Raw genomic sequence first — 20045 nt, 5'->3', positions numbered from 1 at the left:
GTGTCTGACTAACTTGATTGAATTTTTTGAGGCGGTAACAAGGAGTGTACATGGATTTTAGCAAGGCTTTTGACAAGGTCCCACATGGCAGACTGGTCAAAAAAGTAAAAGCCCATGGGATTCAAGGGAAAGTGGCAAGTTGGATCCAAAATAGGCTCAGTGGCAGGAAACAAAGGATAATGTTTGACAGATATTTTTGCGACTGGGAGGCTGTTTCCAGTGGGGTTCCTCAAGGCTCAGTACTAGATCCCTTGCTTTTTGTGGTATATATTAATGATTTGGACTTGAATGTGGGGGGCTTGATCAAGAAGTTTACAGATGATAAAAAAAATGGCCGTGTGGTTGATAGTGAGGAGGAAAGCTGTAGACTGCAGGAAGATATCAATGGACTGGTCAGGTGGGCAGAAAAGTGGCAAATGGAATTCAATCCAGAGAAGTGTGAAGTAATGCATTTGGGGAGGGCAAACAAGGCAAGGGAGTACACAATAAATGGGAGGATACTGAGAGGTGTAGAGGAACAGAGGGACCTTGGAGTGCATGTCCACAGATCCCTGAAGGTAACAGGATAGGTAGATAAGGTGGATAAAAAGGCATATGGGATACTTTCCTTTATTAGCTGAGGCATAGAATATAAGAGCAGGGAGGTTATGCTAGAACTGTATAAAACATTGGCTAGGCCACAGCTTGAGTACAGCATACAGTTCTGGTCACCACATTACAAGAAAGATGTGATTGCACTAGAAAGGTTACAGAGGAGAATTATGAGGATGTTGCCAGGGCTGGAGAATTTTAGCTATGAGAAAAGATTGGCTAGGCTGGGGTTGTTTTCTTTGGAACAAAGGAGGCTGAGGGGAGATTTAATTGAGGTATATAAAAATATGACAGGACTAGATAGAGTGGATAGGGAGGACCCTTAGCAGAGGGGTCAGTGACCGGGGGCACAGATTTAGAGGAGCTGAGGAGAATTTTTTTCATCCAGAGGGTGTTGGGGATCTGGAACACATTGCCTGAAAGGGTGGTAGTGGCAGAAACCCTCAACTCATTTAAAAAGTACTTGGATGAGCACTTGAAGTGCCATGACCTACAGGGCTACGGACGAAGTGCTGGAAAGCAGGATAAAGCTGGATAGCTCTTTTTCGGCTGGCACGGACACGATGGACTGAATGGCCGCCTCCTGTGCTGTAACTTTCTGTGATTCTATGATTATTGAATTAAGACCTTCTTCATAAGGGTCCAGGCATCGACCACTAGAAAAAATAGTCTACATGGCCCTGATTTTAACTCCAGTCTGATTTTGGGCAGATGGGTGGTGAGGTGAGTTGGACACTCACCCAATGCTCCAGCCATAAGGTCTGGGCTATTTTAACTCCCGAGCCTCATTTAAATTCTGCCGGCCGACTTCCAGACTACCGACACAAACTAGGTGGTAGGTTCGGGCTCCGGGAGCATCTTGCAGGGGTGGGCGGGGGCTGGGTCTCACGTTCTGGAAGAAGTGATGACTTGTATTGCAGATGTATTTTTCCCAGCAAAACTACATTCCGTTGATCAATAGAACAGAAGAATTTTCAGGAAAAGGCAAAAATCATTAGGTGTTTGGACTTCACTTAGGCAAGTGAAGGCACCATGGCTACTGAGGCAGTGACTGCATGGTCTTGGATGCCCAGCAACTCAACAATATCCATTTGAGTGAGATTACAAGGAGCAGCCCTTTAAAAGGTATTGGCCTCAGTGTGCACCCAACGCGTCAGGCGTAACGTACTGGGAGCGCCATCAAAGTATGCTAATGAGCTGACCTCATCTTGTCGGGCAAGGTCAATCTCGTGGGGAACAGGCACAACCAGCGCCCGATGTGTTACACTGGGACCACAGTATGAATCCCATGATTCAAAATACATTGAAGCCAAATAATCCATAAGCAAAGGTTTATAATCTGATTTTAAAAATACAAATTTCATTCAATGGAGGACACACTCATGTTTCTCCCAACTATATACCAATGAATAATATCTAATATATACAATGCCACAGACAAAGTACACAGAGTAAACCAACACTGGCTTGTGCAGCAAATGAACACAGATGAAATGCAACACATTTTCCTGCTCCTCCCATGCTGTTATTTTAATGGCAAAAGAGTCTCACACTGATAACACAGAGCAATTGCAGCTCCTCGCACGCTTCAGTCAGAATCCCACTTGGATCAGGTATGTGTTTGTCTGTGCTCAGCAGGGCCAAATATCCCTGTGTATCAGATGTAAAGATTTTCCTGCCAATCGCCTTCTCTGGTACTCCGTCCTTGCTTATCCTTAGACTTCTGTTTATCAAGGGAACGGCTTGTTTTGCACATGCATTTTCATTTATAGCAGGTCACTTGCATTCCAGGTAATTACAGGAACTTGGCTGGAGCTGTGTTCAGATAACCACCAAAGGTTATTAGATCCTGTTTGGAAGAGTTAAATAACATGTACAGGAGCTTTGATTTTCTATCTCTTTGAACGTAAAATTTCTACTTGAGTGATAAGTTTAACGTGTCACAAGGCAAGGCTGATATCAAACTGCTGAACCATAAATTCGTCAATCATTTATTGTTTTACTCGGGTACATAAAATAACTAATTCTGACCATGTTCTGATCATGGCTTCTTGTGACAAAAGCTCTAGCCACGGTCAAAGCTCCTTTAAAGACCATAGACCTCAATTCACTGCTTCCCCAATCAAGTGTCTACTGAACCTCTAGATCTCTGCATTAGCTGCTGTGGCCTTTGTGATAGACACCCATTACTTCCCCTGAATTAGCTCCAGCAGCTAAACCTGGATTGGACTCACTAAGAAGAGTGCTGTAACATTTTGATATCAAATGAACATAAATCTTGCACAAATTAAAGTGTCTTTAACATGGAGCTTCTCTTGCAGTCTCACTGTTTGTCAATGAGTTTTGGGGGATTTGCTGTGAAGATTCCATGAAGCTTATAAAAAGTAAGAAAGACTTGCATTTATAGAGTGCCTTTCACAACTTCAGGACATCCTAAGACACTTTACTGCCAATGAAGAACTTTTGAAGTGTAGACACTGTTGTAATGTAGGAAACGCGGCAGCCAATTTGCTCACAGCAAGCTCCCACAAACAGCAACGTGATAATGACCAGATAATCTGTTTTTTAGTGATGTTGGTTAAGGGATAAATATAGGCCAGGACACCGGGGAGAATTCCCCTGCTCTTCTTTGATTAATACTGTGGGATCTTTTACGTCCACCTGAGAGAGCAAATGGGGCTTTGGTTTAACATTGTATCCGAAAGACGGCACCTCCGACAGTGCAGCACTCCCTCAGAATTACACTGGAGTGTCAGCCTGGATTTTGTGCTCCAGTCTCTGGAGTGGGACTTGAACCCATAACCTGAGTCACAGCTCAGTTTTATGCCAGAAAATGCCAACAAATTGAAATAATAATCATTTCTCATGTGTAAATTTGATACCGTGTGTTAGGTTTGTTTACCTGAGTTAGTGATGAAGGAGAAAGCCTCCGAAAGCTTGTGGTTTTCAAATAAAACTGTTGGACTATAACCTGGTGTTGTAAGATTCCTTAAATTTGTCCACCCCAGTCCATCACCGGCATCTCCACATCATGAGTTAATGTGGGTCAACAAATAGAAGAAAACAATCCTGAATGTTTTGTTCTGATTAACACTTGATTATAGCTGATCTGTTAAGACAGCATGAAGAATTAAAGAGCAATAACTGTACAATAGGCAGTCTCCCCATGGTCTCTGTCCAATGATGTAAACAGCACCACTGTTAATAAGGTTAGTTCAGTATAAGTATATTAATTATGGGGCTCTTCAAGCATGAACGACTGAGGTTTTTGATGGTAATTTTGTATTATAGCTATTTAAGAATGAATGAGTTTGTACATTTTCTTGGCTCATGGTATCAGAAAATAGCTAGAAGTTGCTGTGCAAGCAGTTAATTCACTGGAACAGTAGCAAGTAACAGCAATTAGAATTGGCTTGACCACAGTAAATCACCGAAAGGCCTTTTATCAACATGTCATGTCCGTGTTGCATTAAAATTGGTACCAGACAAATAATCACTAAGCTAACTTGATAGAGAGAATAACATGCCCTCAACTTTCAGTGCTCCCTCCTTTATCTAGCACCCATGATCTTTCCATCTTTCCTCAACTTCTCCATTGCATTTGACACCATTGACCACTCCAACATCTCTCATCTGTTGTCCACTTTCACGGCTGTGTTCTCTCTGGTTCCACCCATACCTGTTGTAATGGATATATTACAGTGGAGGCCCTGTAAGGTAAGTGTAAAACCTATTTTTGTGAAGAGTGCTCCTCTGGGCCCCACAAAAAAAATTTCTCCCGTCTCACCCGTGAAACCCTCTCGAACCTCTGACCCCCACCCTCTGTTGCTTACCTGACTGGCGGTCTCTGAGCTGCCTGATCAATGTAGGCCCAAAATCAGTGAGCTACCTATGGACGACCGTTTTGTATGCCTATTAAAATGGACCAGACCTCCCACTGTAACTCTCAGACGGGCGTTCTCCTACAGTGTGCGATTTAATGACCAAAAATATCCTGAAATCAATTACTGCCTCCCCAGAGGTAAAACCCTTGTAATCAGCTGAAATGACAGAGTAGTAACACATTTCAAACATCGACCCAACAAGCCTGCCCATCCAAGTAGCTCGATTCTTCCCTGGGAGATATCTCTATCATTTCGAACTGTTACTTTTTGGTCTTTGCAGAATGGATTTGGGAATCAAATTTAGATCAACCACATTTTTTGAAATAATGTAAGTAAAATAAACAGAAAAAAGCAAACAAAAAAAGAGAACGCAGGACTATAATTAAAATATAATTTTTTCAATTTGAACTTGAACTTTTCTATTGCGTTTTCAAATTTCCACCCAAAGCCCCTACTCAAGATAGGAGGACACATCAACGAATGAGTAGGAAAAGCAGAAATCAAATTCGAACAACAGAGCTAGCTCCTAACAAGATCTAGCTGCCATTTTTTAAGTTTCACAATACTGATGGGATAGAATTTGAAGAATATAGAAAGAATAAAGTTTAGTGACCAGATGTCCTTAGTTTACATGTAGTTTTGAAATGTAAGTATTTTTAATTAATATTCATGAGTCCTTAGGAATGAGATCACAGTTGCAGTACTTTATTCATAATTAATGCATGATGTATTAACACAGACAGTCCAAAGATGCTGCAATGGTGGTGTGTGCGGTTTTAATTACAGTTGTGAAAATGTTAATAGCTGTTTAGATATGTAAAAAAAATCTGCTTGGTTATTTACTTCTTTTACAAAATGTGTTTGATGATATTGTTGTTAGAGTTTCAGTGGGGATTGGTAAATATTATGGAAAGTTCAAGTTCAAATTTAAGAAAATTACATTTAATTACAGTCCTGAGCTCTCTTGTTTCACTTGATGTCGTAAACGTTCCATGTGTGGTAAATTTTTCCGTACTGTATACATTCGTCCCATGTGAGTGGAATTGTCAGGTAAGCTCACATTTTCCCATGTGATCTGTTAAGCAGCATAAGTGCTGACAGTTGATACACTGGGCCAGAATTTGCTGTGAAAATAACAGTGAGGCTAATGGAGCTCTCTGATATCGATGTGTAAACGGTACAGCAACTTCAGGCGAGGGGCAGATGCGCGGTTAAACGCCAATATCCAAAAGTTGCTGTCCGAGTGTCGCTGCTCCTCCATTAGCATCATGAAAACGGCTCCTCGCTGTCTGCCCCACCATTGGAATGCATTGAATGGCGTGGAGTTGATGTATTTGTGGGGTAGATACAAACTAAACACGCCACAGAAAGTTAAGTCTTGTCATTATAAGTCATTATCAGTACCCTTTTAATGACGTAACAATTGTTAATTACTGCCAATTAACCTCTGGCACTGAAAATTAACTATTACAAGTGTGGAACCTCATTCCTTCAGGTATTAATTGTTGTTGGAGATATTAAAAATGTCAAATTTAAAATTAAAACAAAAAATGTTACTTTTCCTTTCTGTCTCTGTTTTTTCTCTCTCTTAATCCAATTTTTCTTTCCCTCTCTCTATTTTTCTTTCTTTACCTGATTTGACATTGAATTCACCCATTCTAATTTACACTTCCTTCTCAGTCCTTCTGCTGTTAATTTCACAATCCTTCAATCTGATTGGTTAAGGAGATACCCTGTTGCGTGCCCTGTTCACTCGGGTTCCCTCGCTGCGATGTTATCAGCTCACACTTTCAGCAACTCGCTGCGCAAGAAAAATTAAAAACCTAAACGTGCAGGGGCAGACTCCATTAAATGCCCTGCCGCAGCAAACTCTGGGTTACTGTCACACACCTCATGACATTTCTTCTATTAGAAAATCAATGCATCTCACTTTCCATTGCCTTCTGCATCGCTTTCACTGCCTGTTAGCTGCTGCTCACATGAACAGATGAAGACGATTATAGAGCAATGGGGAATTTCTGCAATTTTACTTCTACGTTCAAGGATTCAATGAATGATATAATAACAGCTTGCATTTATACAGCGTCTTTCATGACCACAGGACATCCTAAAGTGCTTTACAGCCAATGAAGTACTTTTGAAGCGTAGTCACTGTTATGATGTGGGATGCGCAACAGCCAATTTGTGCACAGCAAGGTCCCACAAACAGCAATGAGATAATGACCAGATAATCTCTTTTAATAATGTTGATTGAGGCCTAAATATTGGCCAGGACATCAGGGAGAACTCCCCTGCTCTTCGAAATAGTGCCATGAGATTTTTTACGTCCACCTGAGATGGCAAGCAGGGCCTCAGTTTTAACATCTCATCCGAAAGGCGGCACCTACGACAGTGCAGAACTCCCTCAGTGCTGCACTGGATTGTCAGCCTAGATTTTGTGCTTAAGTCTCTGGAGTGGAACTTGAACCCATGACCTTCTGACTCAGAGGTAAGGCTGCTACCACTGAACCAAGGCTGACAATGTAGACCAATATTCCAAGGCGCTTCACAAGGCTGTAAGGAAAAAATACACACCATTTCCGAAATCTTTGTAACCTAGAATATAAGAAGCCTAATGGATGAAATCTGGCAGAGTAAGTGATGAAGCTATTGAAGGAGACCCAACCATTTTAAAAAGATTTCTTTAGCTAGCCTTGCCAGTTTTCTAATCATATTAATGATGCCTCTGTGTTAGAAAAGGGGGCTGTCCCTCTCCCATTGTGACAGGCATATCATTGAGATCTCCTCTGATGGGATGTTCAGCTTTTCATGGTTGTTACTGTTTTATGGACATTTCTCAGATCTACTCCTTTTCCTTCAATTTCACCTTTTACAGGTCATAGAGTCATAGAAGTTTACAACATGGAAACAGGCCCTTCGGCCCAACATGTCCATGTCGCCCAGTTTATACCACTAAGCTAGTCCCAATTGCCTGCACTTGGCCCATATCCCTATGTGAAGCTAAAACCATTTCACATTGACACTACACTTGTAATGTGAATGCACTGCTAGAGGGAAAAAGCAGTGATGTGGCTTGCACACCAGGATCACTTTTGAACTCATTGGGTACAGCAGTTTAGTGGTTATGTTAATGGACTGATAATCCAGATGAACGTAAATTCAAATCCTATCATGGCAGTTTGAGGATTTAAATTCAGTTTCTTATTTTACCAGTCTGAGGGGTGGAAGGAGCTGGGTGGTTTTGAAGCAAGACAAATTTATATTAAATGTTGGAATAAAGCCCTATTTTTGCCTTTATCTTATAATTCTGTTCATTTCCAAGTTAAATTTATGATTTTATTTGTTAGAATGTTTTGCAATTTCACAAGCATTTTGTAACATTTTCTCTGCTTTCTCCTGCACGTGCTAAAATTGACCCGATACTAGCTAAACGAGAAAGATTTTCACTGAGCCCATCCTTTCAGACTCCAATTCACAATTCATCCATCTTATCTCTGAATGTCAACTAAGCATTTATTTGACTTCAGGCAAGTTACCATGAGGCCAATTTTAACTTGCAATTGTGGGTGCTTTGGGGGCGGGGGGGGGGGGCTGCGAAAATTGGGAGAATCCCGAGCGGGTTCGGAAGCCGGCTCCAACCCGCCGACTTCTGGGGTTGCCACGGACGCATCTGCGTGCGGGCACACTTCATGAATCCGGAAGTCCCATTGGCAATTAAAGCCGGCTGGACAATAGTTAAACCACTTACTGACATCGTTGATCTTATTAGTTGTTAGTTTTGTGGCGATTGAGGCAGGGGTGCGATTTTAATTCAACCTCAGTGTGTTTCCCGTGTTGTGGGAAACACTCCATGTTCAAGGAGACGTGTTTCAGCCAGCAGCCAGTTGGACATTTAAATGCTTGTTTGACAGACGGGGATAAAAAGTGAGTTATTGCAACAGGGCACTCAGGTGTCTCAGGCAAACTTTTGGCTGGGAGATCTTTGTGTTTACACTGAAAATCCTTGGTTTACACTCAGAATTCTTCTGTTTACACATATTTACCAACTTTTTGGACCCCTCAAACTGACACCATCAGGATGGGGGCACGATGGCTGCGTTCACTGCTACATCCGAAGACGAGCAACATCACCATCCTCGCCAGGCACGGTGTGCACTTCCACCACTTGGAGCTCCACAACACAGTGCTGCGCCACAGGCACCTGCACAAGAGCACAGAGGGAGCGACATCGCAGGAGGCACTACCCTCGCCAGAGGGTCCACAGACCGAGGCTCAGCTTCCTGGACCTCTCTGAGGAGCAGTGAATACTGAGGCTGAGGGTGAGTTGGCAGGTGGTCGCAGACATCTGCGGCTTCCTTCGTGCCGAGCTGCTCCCGGCTGGGTCTAGCAGCATCTCATTACCCATCGCTGTTAAAGTAACCACTGCCCTCAACTTCTTCGCCTCCGGATCATTCCAGGGTGCCACCGGGGACATCGCTGAGCTCTCTCAGTTGTCTGCACACAAGTACATAAGGCAGGTCACCGACGACTTGTTTCGCAGGGCGTCGCAATACGTCAACTTCCCCACGGACGACCTCAGCCAGACGGAGAGGACAGTGGGATTCCACTCTGTGGCTGGCTTCCCACGGATTCAGGGTGGAATCGATTGCACGCATATAGCAATCCGAGCGTCTCCACACGAGCCAGGACTGTTCATCAACAGAAAGGGGTATCATTCCATCAACGCTCAGCTCGTTTGTGACCACCGCAAAAGATTTCTTCACGTGTGCACCAGATTCCCTGGCAGCTGCCACGATTCCTTCATTCTGAGGGAATCCAAAATCCTGGAGCTCTTCCACGCACTGAACACCCACAAGGGCTGGCTCCTCGGGGACAAGGGATACCCCCTACACACCTGGCACATGACACCTCTGAGGAACCCCATCAGCGAGCAACAGTGTCGATACAATGACAGCCACATCGCCACCAAGTCTACAATTGAGCATGCTATAGGGCTGCTCAAGATGCGATTAAGGTGCCTCGATCGTTCTGGGGGAGCGCTTCAATACGCACAACATGACACAACAGAGAGGGGTGCCGCTTGAGGAGGCCCCGTCCACATCTACCATCCACATTGAGGAGGAGGAGGAGGAGGAGGAGAACGAACCCATGGCCAGAGCAGTGGCTCACCTGGCTGCTCGTGAGGCCAGGGAGTCACTGATATGTGAACGGTTCTCCTAACATCAGAAAGTGTGAAAGAGTCCAGTCCTCAGACCACCTGGAAAGAGCAGCGCCCACACCAGCCCCTCCTCACTCCCTGCACAAAACAGTCCTGCAGCTACACATACTCCACTGTAAAGTGACCCACTGGGGGGGCATCAAGTGTCGCCATTCATGGTGAAGCTCATGAGAGGGCGCTATCACAAAAGCCAGTCAAGAATGGGCAAGATTTGGCAGTAGTGGTGAAAGTGATAACATTTAATGTGAATATAACAAAAACCAAATATAAATGAGAATCATGACTGTCCGCCAGACACCCTTGTGCATACCCTTCGTGATCACAAATCCTTAGTCTTCCTCTTCCTACCGCTTCTAAATGGTGCATCCCCTTTGTTCACACCCTGACTGCTTAGATCCTTTGGGCCTACGCCCTTTGGGTTTTGGAGCCTGTGAGGGCCCCTCCAAAGACTGCTCCACCTGCATCTGTGCATGGGTTGACTCGGCCACCTGGAGAGGAGGCAGCATTGCAGGTAATGTTTGAGAGGGGGTAACGGGTGAGACGTGGGAGCGCTTTGAGTGGCGTCCCCACTTCCATGTCCCCTTTTGCCATCATCCCTCCCCTGGGTTAGAGCCACATCACTCCTTCCACCCTGCTGGAGAACAGTTTGGAGGACATGTGTGATGCCTTGTAAGGCCAGTACTAGTGTATAAGGCGGCAGAATGTTGTTCACCCTGAGTCCAAACGACCGTTGTCAGGGCCTGAATGGACACATTTATGAGCCGTGCTTGAAGCTCAACGGAGGCTAGCCTTTTCTCCATCGCAGACATTCCCGCACCTACCTGTGCCGCCATTCCACTAATGCAGGAGTTGGACTCCTCCATCCTTTGCACTATTGTGGATAGTGTGCATAGCACCTGTTCCAGAACCTCGCAAATGTGCTGCTGTCCCTCGATCATTCTCCTTTTAAAGGACGGCCCTCGGGGTTCAGCGTCTGCGTCCAGCTGAGCAAAGCCTGGAGAAGAGTGCGCCCACTGACGCGGACTCTCCACAGCTGCCCCGCCACGTATCTGCTCATCTTCACTTGTGTGTAGTGACTTACCAGGTGCCAACCCAACTAACTGACTACTAAGACCCACCGAGGTGTGAGCATCTGCGCTGGTGGATGGCTCACTAAGGTGTGACAGTGCGCCCTCAGAGGCCGGGAGCTCCTCTGAGGAATCACCCTCTGCCATCACTGTGGTCGTTGAAGGGCCTGTAAGAGAACGGAAGGCAATATTAAGCATCATCACAGATGTGTCATGTTATGATGAGCACACTGAGGTGTTCAACATGCCAATCATTGTTAACATCAATTCATGTTGTGTGTGATGAATGTTAAAGTTGTGTCACCAGACATTTGTAGGGTGCCAGTCTCGCCGTCCCCGACGGACAGGTACTCGAGGGTGCGGCTGATCTGCAGGGCCTCCTCCTCCGCCTCTGTGAGGTCCACTACTTGTTGTGGCCCCCCTCCCGTCCTCGCCCTCTTGCGTGCATTTTGCGCTTTCTTCTCCTAGAAGGGGGGAAAGTACAGACGTGTGAGTGAGTGATGGTGAAGTGGCCAACCGATGAATACATTGCTTTGGGTGAGGCTGACCGAGAAAGAGATGCATCAGAGGGTGAGTATGAGATAGAGCCATCACATTGGATGAGGATTGGGGTGAGTGGTAGTGGTGGGATGACTAATGGGGAGGTGAGGAAGTGCAGGTAAGTTGAGGATGAGCCTTAAGTGTGTGTGAGGAGTGATGCGATGGAGTAGTCTTGACAGTGTAGAATGAGTTGGGGAGGGAGGGGGTTGGTGATGTGGAACACGGAATGTAGGAGAATCAGTAAGTGTACTCACTTTTGCTGACCTAGTTAGGTCATTGAAACGCTTCCTGTACTGGACCCAGGTGCGGGAGATTGTTGCTGCTGCTGGTGACCTCTTCTGCCACCTCGAGCCGGGCCTTCTTGGTGGCAGAGGCAGAGCACATCCTCCTGTCCGCGGGGTAAAACACTTCCCTCCTCCTCCTCACCCCGACCAGTAGCTGCTGCAGTGAGGCATCATTGAACCTTGGAGCAGCCTTGCCCCTGTGCTGCTCCATTGTGCCTTTTTGGTGTTTGCTGCAGCAAAAGCCTCTGGAGCAATGGCCCTTTAAATAGAGCCACTCCAGCTGACAGCCTGTCAGGCATGTGTGCAGTCCGCCCATTGTGCGGCTTTTGGACGGCAAACCTGGAAGCCGTGTTAAGGGCCACCGATTCATTCACGATCGCGTGGGAAACGGTAAGATTTTATTAGTCAGGTTACCCGCGTGCCCATTGAGCCCTCCGCTGCCATCCTGCCGCCCTTTGAAAATCGAGCCCCGTGTTGCAATTCTCTTGTAATATGTGATGTGGAGATGCCGGTGATGGACTGGGGTTGACAATTGTAAACAATTTTACAACACCAAGTTATAGTCCAACAAATTTATTTTAAATTCCACAAGCTTTTGGAGTTTACCTCCTTCGTCAGGTTCCTTCCACACCGTTCACCTGACGAAGGAGGTAAACTCCGAAAGTTTGTGGAATTTAAAATAATTTTGTTGGACTATAACTTGGTGTTGTAAAATTGTTTACACTTGTAATATGTGGCACAGCGCCCCCTGGTGCAGTTAATTTGCTACAACATTTTTATTTGATTGAAATGGGACAAACCAGTTGTATGAGACTGTCCACGTTTATTATATTCCATAAACATATTAGCATCTCTTGTAAATTTGTTCTTTTTGTGTTGTGATACAGGTTGATAACTGAACGATAACCAAATACCTAATGTTCTCTAATTATTGGTCAAATTTGGATTATACTGTCTGTTTTAGAAATAATTTAACATGAACTATGTTTTAGTGTAATTTAATTGAAGTATAATTAACAAAAATGCAAACGTAATCAATCTTTCTTTGAATTCAGGAGGAGATGAGGAGTTTTTTTTAATGCAGTGAGTTGTTATGGTCTGGAATGCACGGCCTGAAAGGGTGGTGGAAGCAGATTCAATGGTAACTTTCAAAAGGGAATTGGATAAATACTTGAAAAAGAAAAATTTGCAGGGCTATGAGGAAAGAACGGGGGAGTAAGACTAATTGGATAGCTCTTCCAAAGAGCCGGCACAAGCACGATGGGCTGAATGGCCTCCTTCTGTACTGTAAGATTCTATGATTCTATCACTAGAATATCTCCCATGATATTGCTCATGGTTAATCAGATATCATGTTTTATAACAATAGGGGTGTTATCAACCAAGTGTTACAGGAGTTAAATGTGATACAGGGAATGTGTGCTATGCACTAATATATTATAGATAAATTCTACAGCATCATATAGCTAGAATCAGCTGTCCTGTTCTAATATAGAACAACGAGAAGTTTACAGTCTCCTGACACTCACATGCTCAAATAACATGCTGAATAAGTTTTTCAAATATAAGGTTGACTCTACTGGGATAATTTTGACTTTGGGTGATAGTGTAAAGTGATAAAATTATATTGATTCAGCTGCCCGTCATATATCTCTTCAGATCTGCATTTCCCTAGACTTCAATGGAAATGAAAATCAGGAGAAGTGTATAGCGGCCGTCTGAATCGTTATCGCCTGTTCTACACCATCACCCAGCTCCTCGAATTCCCCGTATCTTATTTTTCGAGTTTTCTTCCTTCTTTTAATAGAGGGTTTTTATTTCTTCCTGTAGTGCAATTTCTTGCTTCCTCTTCCTCCCCAGCAAGAGAAAAGCCCCTGTTATGTTTTGGGGATTTTACCAAATGCTTCTTTTATGCTCAGCACGACTCCTGTAGGTAAACCCTTGCTCCATATGAACCAAAGTGCGGCCTGGTATTTTAGCACTGGCCATAAGTCAAACAGAAACCTTTGTTATTATATTTAGCTCACTGGATATGTCACAAACCTTCTTGTGATCTCCTAAACTTTGGATATCAGAAGAATACACACTCAGTCAGACTTCTGAGAGAGTTGGCAGGCCTGGTTTACTGTACTACTTGTTGCAAGAAAGTGCTTCCAAATACACATGCACGAACCCTGTAATCCACCCCATATTGTAATCTAATGACCAGTTGTGAACTTCATCCCAAACCTCACCTGTCCTACAGCTCCTGCGGTCTGAAATTTGCTTACATAAGGAGTTGGCAACCAATTGTCCATAAATTTATCATTCACTGGTTAGGCCGCAGCTAAAGTATTGTGTCCAATTCTGGGCATCACATTTCAGGAAGGATGTCACGGCCTTGGAGATGGTGCAGAGGAGATTTATCAGAATGCTACCAGGGATGAGGAACTTCAGTAATGTGGAAAGACTGGAGAAGCTGCGGTTGTTCTGCTTAGAGCTGAGAAGGTTAAGGGGAGATTTGATTCAAAATTATGTGGGATTTTGATAGAGTAGATAGGGAGAAACTATTTCCAGTACCAGGAGGTTCAGTAACCAGAGGACTCAGATTGAAGATAATTGGCAAAAAATCCAGAGGGGAAATGAGGAGAAATGTTTTTACCTTGCGAGTTATGATGATCAGAACGTAGTGCCCGAAAAGGTGATGGAGGCAGATTCAGTAGTAACTTTCAAACGGCCTCCTTCTGTGCCCTATGATTCTATGAAATCTGTAATAGAAAAAGGCGACAAATTTGTTATTCTGTGATCATGCATACTTAGAGACAATGGCCTAGATTTTAATCCCCAAGGACGGGTGGGTTGGGGGCGGGTGGGAAGATAAAAATTGTAAAAAAACTAAAACCTGACCCCAACTCGCCTCCAACCACTTCCGGTTTTAATGGAGGCAGGACAAGGGGCGGGTGACCAACCCACTCATAGGAGGCGGGTAGGTCAGTGAAAGCTTTCAAGCAGGCTGCGGGCCTCCATTTTTACAGATTTTTTATTTTTAACTCCTGGGGGCTGAGATTCCCAGGCCTTCTGCTTCATGCCAAGTGAGAGGAGGCAAGAAGGCCCGAAACAGCAGGTAAATGCCTTTATAGCACTGCTTGTGGGCCTGAAGGCGTAGGAGTGCTTCCCCTAGGCCCAACAAGCCTACCTGCAGCGACCCCCCCCCCACCAACGATCTCCGACCCCCTTCCCCCACGATCTCTGACCCCACTATCTCTGACCTTCCGACGACACCTGACCCCCGGTGATTCCGACCCCTGATGACTGACCCCTGATGATTCTGACCCTCGACCTCCCAATGACCCCCAACCTCGATCTCCATGACCGCCCCCACCCCCGCTCCCACCATGACCAACCCTCCCCCACCCCCCCAATCTAAGGCTTACCTGCTGGCATCTACTCACTGGCTCTCCCCCCATCTGACTGACGGCCTGCCACCAGGAAACTGACAAAAAAAAAGACGTCCTTACGTCAAAATCGTAAGGATGTCCAGGTTTCCCATCAGGAATTCTCCCCACCCAGCCCTCTTCCCTGCTCCAGGATTAAAATTCATCCAACAGCCTCGATATTTACGGGAAAGTGGGAAGGGAGTGAGGGTGACTTTTAGCAGCCGGGAAGCTCAGAAATGCCGGGAATGCGGAGGTCCTCCCCATTTGAATCTTTTCCCTTTATTTCCTGCCCAGCAGCCTGCCAGATTGAAAGGCTGGTCGGCTGTCGGGCGGGAAAGCCTGCAGTACAAGGCCGCAGCTGGGGAGGAGGGGGAGAGGGAGGTAGAGATCGTTGTGGGGGGGGGTGGGGGGTGGAGATTGTGGGTTGGCATCAAACTGGGGAATCGGCCTGCAGGTCGCGGGGGGCGGGACTGGAGGTCACGGTAGGCGGGGAGGTCGTCGGATCACGGGGAGAGAGGCCGATTGCGGCAGGTTTGATTGTGGGGCCGGGGGAAGCACTCCTGCTCCTCCTGGCCCACAAGCAGAGCTGGAAAGGCATTTATCTGCTGGATCCGGCCATTCTCACCTCCCTTTAGCTTCAGGGTTTTCCAAGCCCTGGGAAACACGGCCCGCAGGATCGTTAAATCTGAATGGCCGCTAAAATCTAAGGCACACAGTCTCATTAACATATTTAAATTAATGACACGTCTCGCGAGAGCAGGTTACTCACCCAGCCCCCAACCCGTCCCGGTTAAACCGGGTTGGGGTCGGATTTCACATTTTTAAGAATTTAACCCCCTCTCCAGCCCGTCCGGGGGGTGGGGTTGGGTGTAAAAAATTCACCCCATCGGTTAATATCACAGTAGTTACTGCTCGGATTATTCTTCATCCTTTTACATATAGGGAATGATTTTCCTGTGCCCAGCGCCCAGGAAACAGTTTTTCCTCAGGCGGTAAGCACAGGAAATAGGAGTGGAGACCCATGACACCTGTTCTCCACCCTCCTGGAATTTCCAGGGCTTCCCCCAAGGGCAGGGCTGGGGGTGTTGGGCGACCTGCCATAGACACAGGTCGCACCACTCATTCAAATGAGGTGGAAATGGGGCATCCCGAGCCCTCGGGCCATGTTTTCCTGTTCTTTTGCCAGCTGGGCACTCATCTGGAGGGCACCCAGACGAAGCAGGCCTTAAGCCTTTAGGCCCAGCCCCCTCTCCGATCGGAGGGTCAAAAAGGGGCAAGCAGCAGCCTCGCAGGTAAGTCCTCTTTCTGCTTTTGAGGGGCAGTTGACTCTCCTCCTCCATTGCAGGCACCAGGCCCGTTCTGGGGGCTGAACCTGTTCCAGGGTTTGCCAGAAGGCCTGGCCCATCAAATTCTAGTGTACTGGGGCCTGGACAGGCGCTGTGCCAGTTCAGTGCTCAGGCAGTGGGGGCTCCTACAATGTTTATATCTTACAAATGGTCACTAGCATATTGATGATAGCATTTTTATTTGTAGTGCACATATTGGGGTTGATTTTGAGTGCCCTCGTTAAATGGGCAGTAACGACCTCAAAGTTCGATAGCGTTACCACCCCGTTAACACCCCCAAGGCAGCCGGCTCCATTTTGAAAGGTGTCCAAGGTGTCTGCCTGATTCAGACGACAGGCTCATTTTATCAGGGAAATCGGGGTCCATGATGTTAATAGGACCTCGATTGCCATTTTAGATAGGAACTGCGCACTGTAGGCTCCGATCAGTTCCATGGGTGATGGAAGGGAAGAGGCCCTCTAAAGGAGAGTGTTGAATTATTTTTGTGGGTCCAAGGAGGAGCAGGTGTGCTCCTCTAGTGGTAGTGGTTGTTGGAGGCCAATCATCTCAGCCCCAGGACATTGCTGCAGGAGTTCCTCAGGGCAGTGTCCTAGGCCCAACCATCTTCAGCTACTTCATCAATGACCTTCCCTCCATCATAAGGTCAGAAATGGGGATGTTCGCCGATGACTGCACAGTGTTCAGTTCCATTCGCAACCCCTCAAATAATGAAGCAGTCCGAGCCCGCATGCAGCAAGACCTGGACAACATCCAGGCTTGGGCTCACAAGTGGCAAGTAACATTCGCGCCAGATAAGTGCCAGGCAATGACCATCTCCAACAAGAGAGAGTCTAACCACCTCCCCTTGACATTCAACGGCATTTCCATCGCTGAATCCCCCACCATCAACATCCTGGGGGTCACCATTGACCAGAAACTTAACTGGACCAGCCATATAAATACTGTGGCTACGAGAGCAGGTCAGAGGCTGGGTATTCTGCGGCGAGTGACTCACCTCCTGACTCCCCAAAGCCTTTCCACCATCTACAAGGCACAAGTCAGGAGTGTGATGGAATACTCTCCACTTGCTTGGATGAGTGCAGCTCCAACAACACTCAAGAAGCTCAACACCATCCAAGATAAAGCAGCCCGCTTGATTGGCACCCCATCCACCACCCTAAACATTCACTCCCTTCATCACCGGCGCACAGTGTGTACCATCCACAGGATGCACTGCAGCAACTCGCCAAGGCTTCTTCGACAGCACCTCCCAAACCCGCAACCTCTACCACCTAGAAGGACAAGAGCAGCAGGCACATGGGAACAACACCACCTGCACGTTCCCCTCCAAGTCACACACCATCCCGACTTGGAAATATATCGCCGTTCCTTCATCGTCGCTGGGTCAAAATCCTGGAACTCCCTTCCTAACAGCACTGTGGGAGAACCGTCACCACACGGACTGCAGCGGTTCAAGAAGGCGGCTCACCACCACCTTCTCGAGGGCAATTAGGGATGGGCAATAAATGCCGGCCTCGCCAGCGACGCCCACATCCCGTGATCGAATAAAAAAATTTTAAAAAATCTTGGCCGCAGCCAGCCTGGATCCCCCTTGCTGGCGGCAGTTCTGACCCGATTTCCGGTGTTTAATCTGGCGAGCTGTGTCGGGACGCTTGTTTGGTGCCCTGCAGCTCGCCTGGAGAATTCAAACAGGGCCGGAGCCTCAAAGTGACAAGGGCCTCTTTGCCCAAAAATCAAAATCTACCCCAGTCAATACAGATTACATCTCAGATTGTTGTGGAAACAATTCATTGTATCTTATTTGTTTGTAATATTTTCCCTTTCAATGTAAAAGCTATTTATTTTTCTCTGTTATGCCACCTCCCACTGATATGCCACCTCCCACTGTGTTAGTCACTTAACACCTAGTTGATATCCAGTTTCGACCCTATTCACCGCCCTGTGTGTATCTCATGGTTTTCAAGATGTCAAGGTGTCAGCTTTGGCTCAGTGGTAGCACTCTCCCCTCCAAGTCAAAAAGTCGTGGGTTCAACTTCCACTGCAGAGGCTTCGAATACGTAATCTAATGCAGGTACTGAGGGAATGGTGTACTGTTGGAGGTGCTGATTTTCAAATGAGATATTAAACCGAGGCCCTCTCTGCCCCCTCGGGTGGATGTAAAAGATCCCATGACACTATTCGAAGAAATGCAGGGGCATTCTCCTGGTGTCCTGGCCAATGTTTATCCCTCAGCCAACATTATTAAAGCAGATTATTTGGACGTTTATCCCGTTCGATTTTGGATTTTGCGCTGCTGCTTTGCCAGCAGCGGCCCTCGGGTACATCCTAGGAGGGGGAGGAGGCGATTGGGAAGGGGGGAAGCGATCAGGAGGTTGGGGGCCTTGGTGAGACCACACCTGGAGTATTGTGTGCAGTTTTGGTCTCCTTACCTAAGAAAGGATATACTTGCCATAGAGGGAGTGCAGCGAAGGTTCACCAGACTGATTCTTGGGATGGCAGGACTGTCGTATGAGGAGAGATTGGGTCAACTCGGCCTGTATTCACTCGAGTTTAGAAGAATGAGAGGGGATCTCATTGAAACATATAAAATTCTGACAGGGCTAGACAGACTGGATGCAGGGAGGATGTTTCCCATGGCTGGGGGGTCCAGAACGAAGGGTCACAGTCTCAGGATACAGGGTAGGACTTTTAGGACTGAGATGAGGAGAAATTTCTTCACTCAGAGGGTGGTGAACCTGTGGAATTCTCTACCACAGAAGGCTGTGGAGGCCAAGTCACTGAATATATTTAAGAAGGAGCTAGATAGATTTCTAGACACAGAAGGCATCAAGGGGTATGGAGAGAGAGCGGGAATACGGTATTGAGATAGAGGATCAGCCATGATCATATTGAATGGTGGAGCAGGCTCAAAGGGCCAAATGGCCTACTCCTGCTCCGATTGTCTATGTTTCTATGTCTGCAGATGATACCAAACAGAGAGGGACTGCAAATAATATGAAACAAGTTGAACAAATACAGACCTGGATAGATTAGGGAGCTGGACTGAGGAGTGGCAGATATTGTTCAATGCGGATAAATGCAAAGTCATAAGATTGGGAAAGAGTAATAAGCCATAGCTAATATAAGCTCAATAGTATTATTCTGCAGGACATGACACAGGAGAAGAATGTGAGGGTTCCGGTCCAGAGAGCATGGAAGCCATCAGTAAACCTGCGGCAGCAGCAGTTAGGCCAAATCGACTCTCGGGCTGTGTAGCCAGACTGGGCCATACAGAGTGCTAGTCCAGCCTGATCTCGAGTATTGTGTACATTTCTAGTCATTGTATTGTGGGGAGGACATCCAGGCATTCGGAGGGTGTAGGGAATTCCAACTAAATTGATAGCTGGGATTAGCCACCTGAATTATGAAGCAAGATTACAGAGGCTTTAGAATGTTTACACTGGAGAAGGCTCAGGGGGTCGTCTTATAGAAGTTATAAAAATCCTAAAGGGCATTGACAAGGTAAAGGTCAATAAGTTTAACATAGTCGCAGAGTCTACAATGAGAGGATATAGCATCAAACTTAGAAGAGCGGGAGGGCAAAAAGTTCGTGTAGATTGAACTACTTTACACAGAGGATGGTGAATGTATGGACTAGACGGCCAAGGCAGGCAGGAGGGGCCGATTATATCGGCAAATACAAGAGAGAGAGGGACAGGT

Source organism: Heptranchias perlo, chromosome 11 (genome assembly GCF_035084215.1).
Source record: "Heptranchias perlo isolate sHepPer1 chromosome 11, sHepPer1.hap1, whole genome shotgun sequence".
NCBI lineage: Eukaryota > Metazoa > Chordata > Chondrichthyes > Hexanchiformes > Hexanchidae > Heptranchias > Heptranchias perlo.
Note: the sequence above shows the minus strand (reverse complement) of the source record.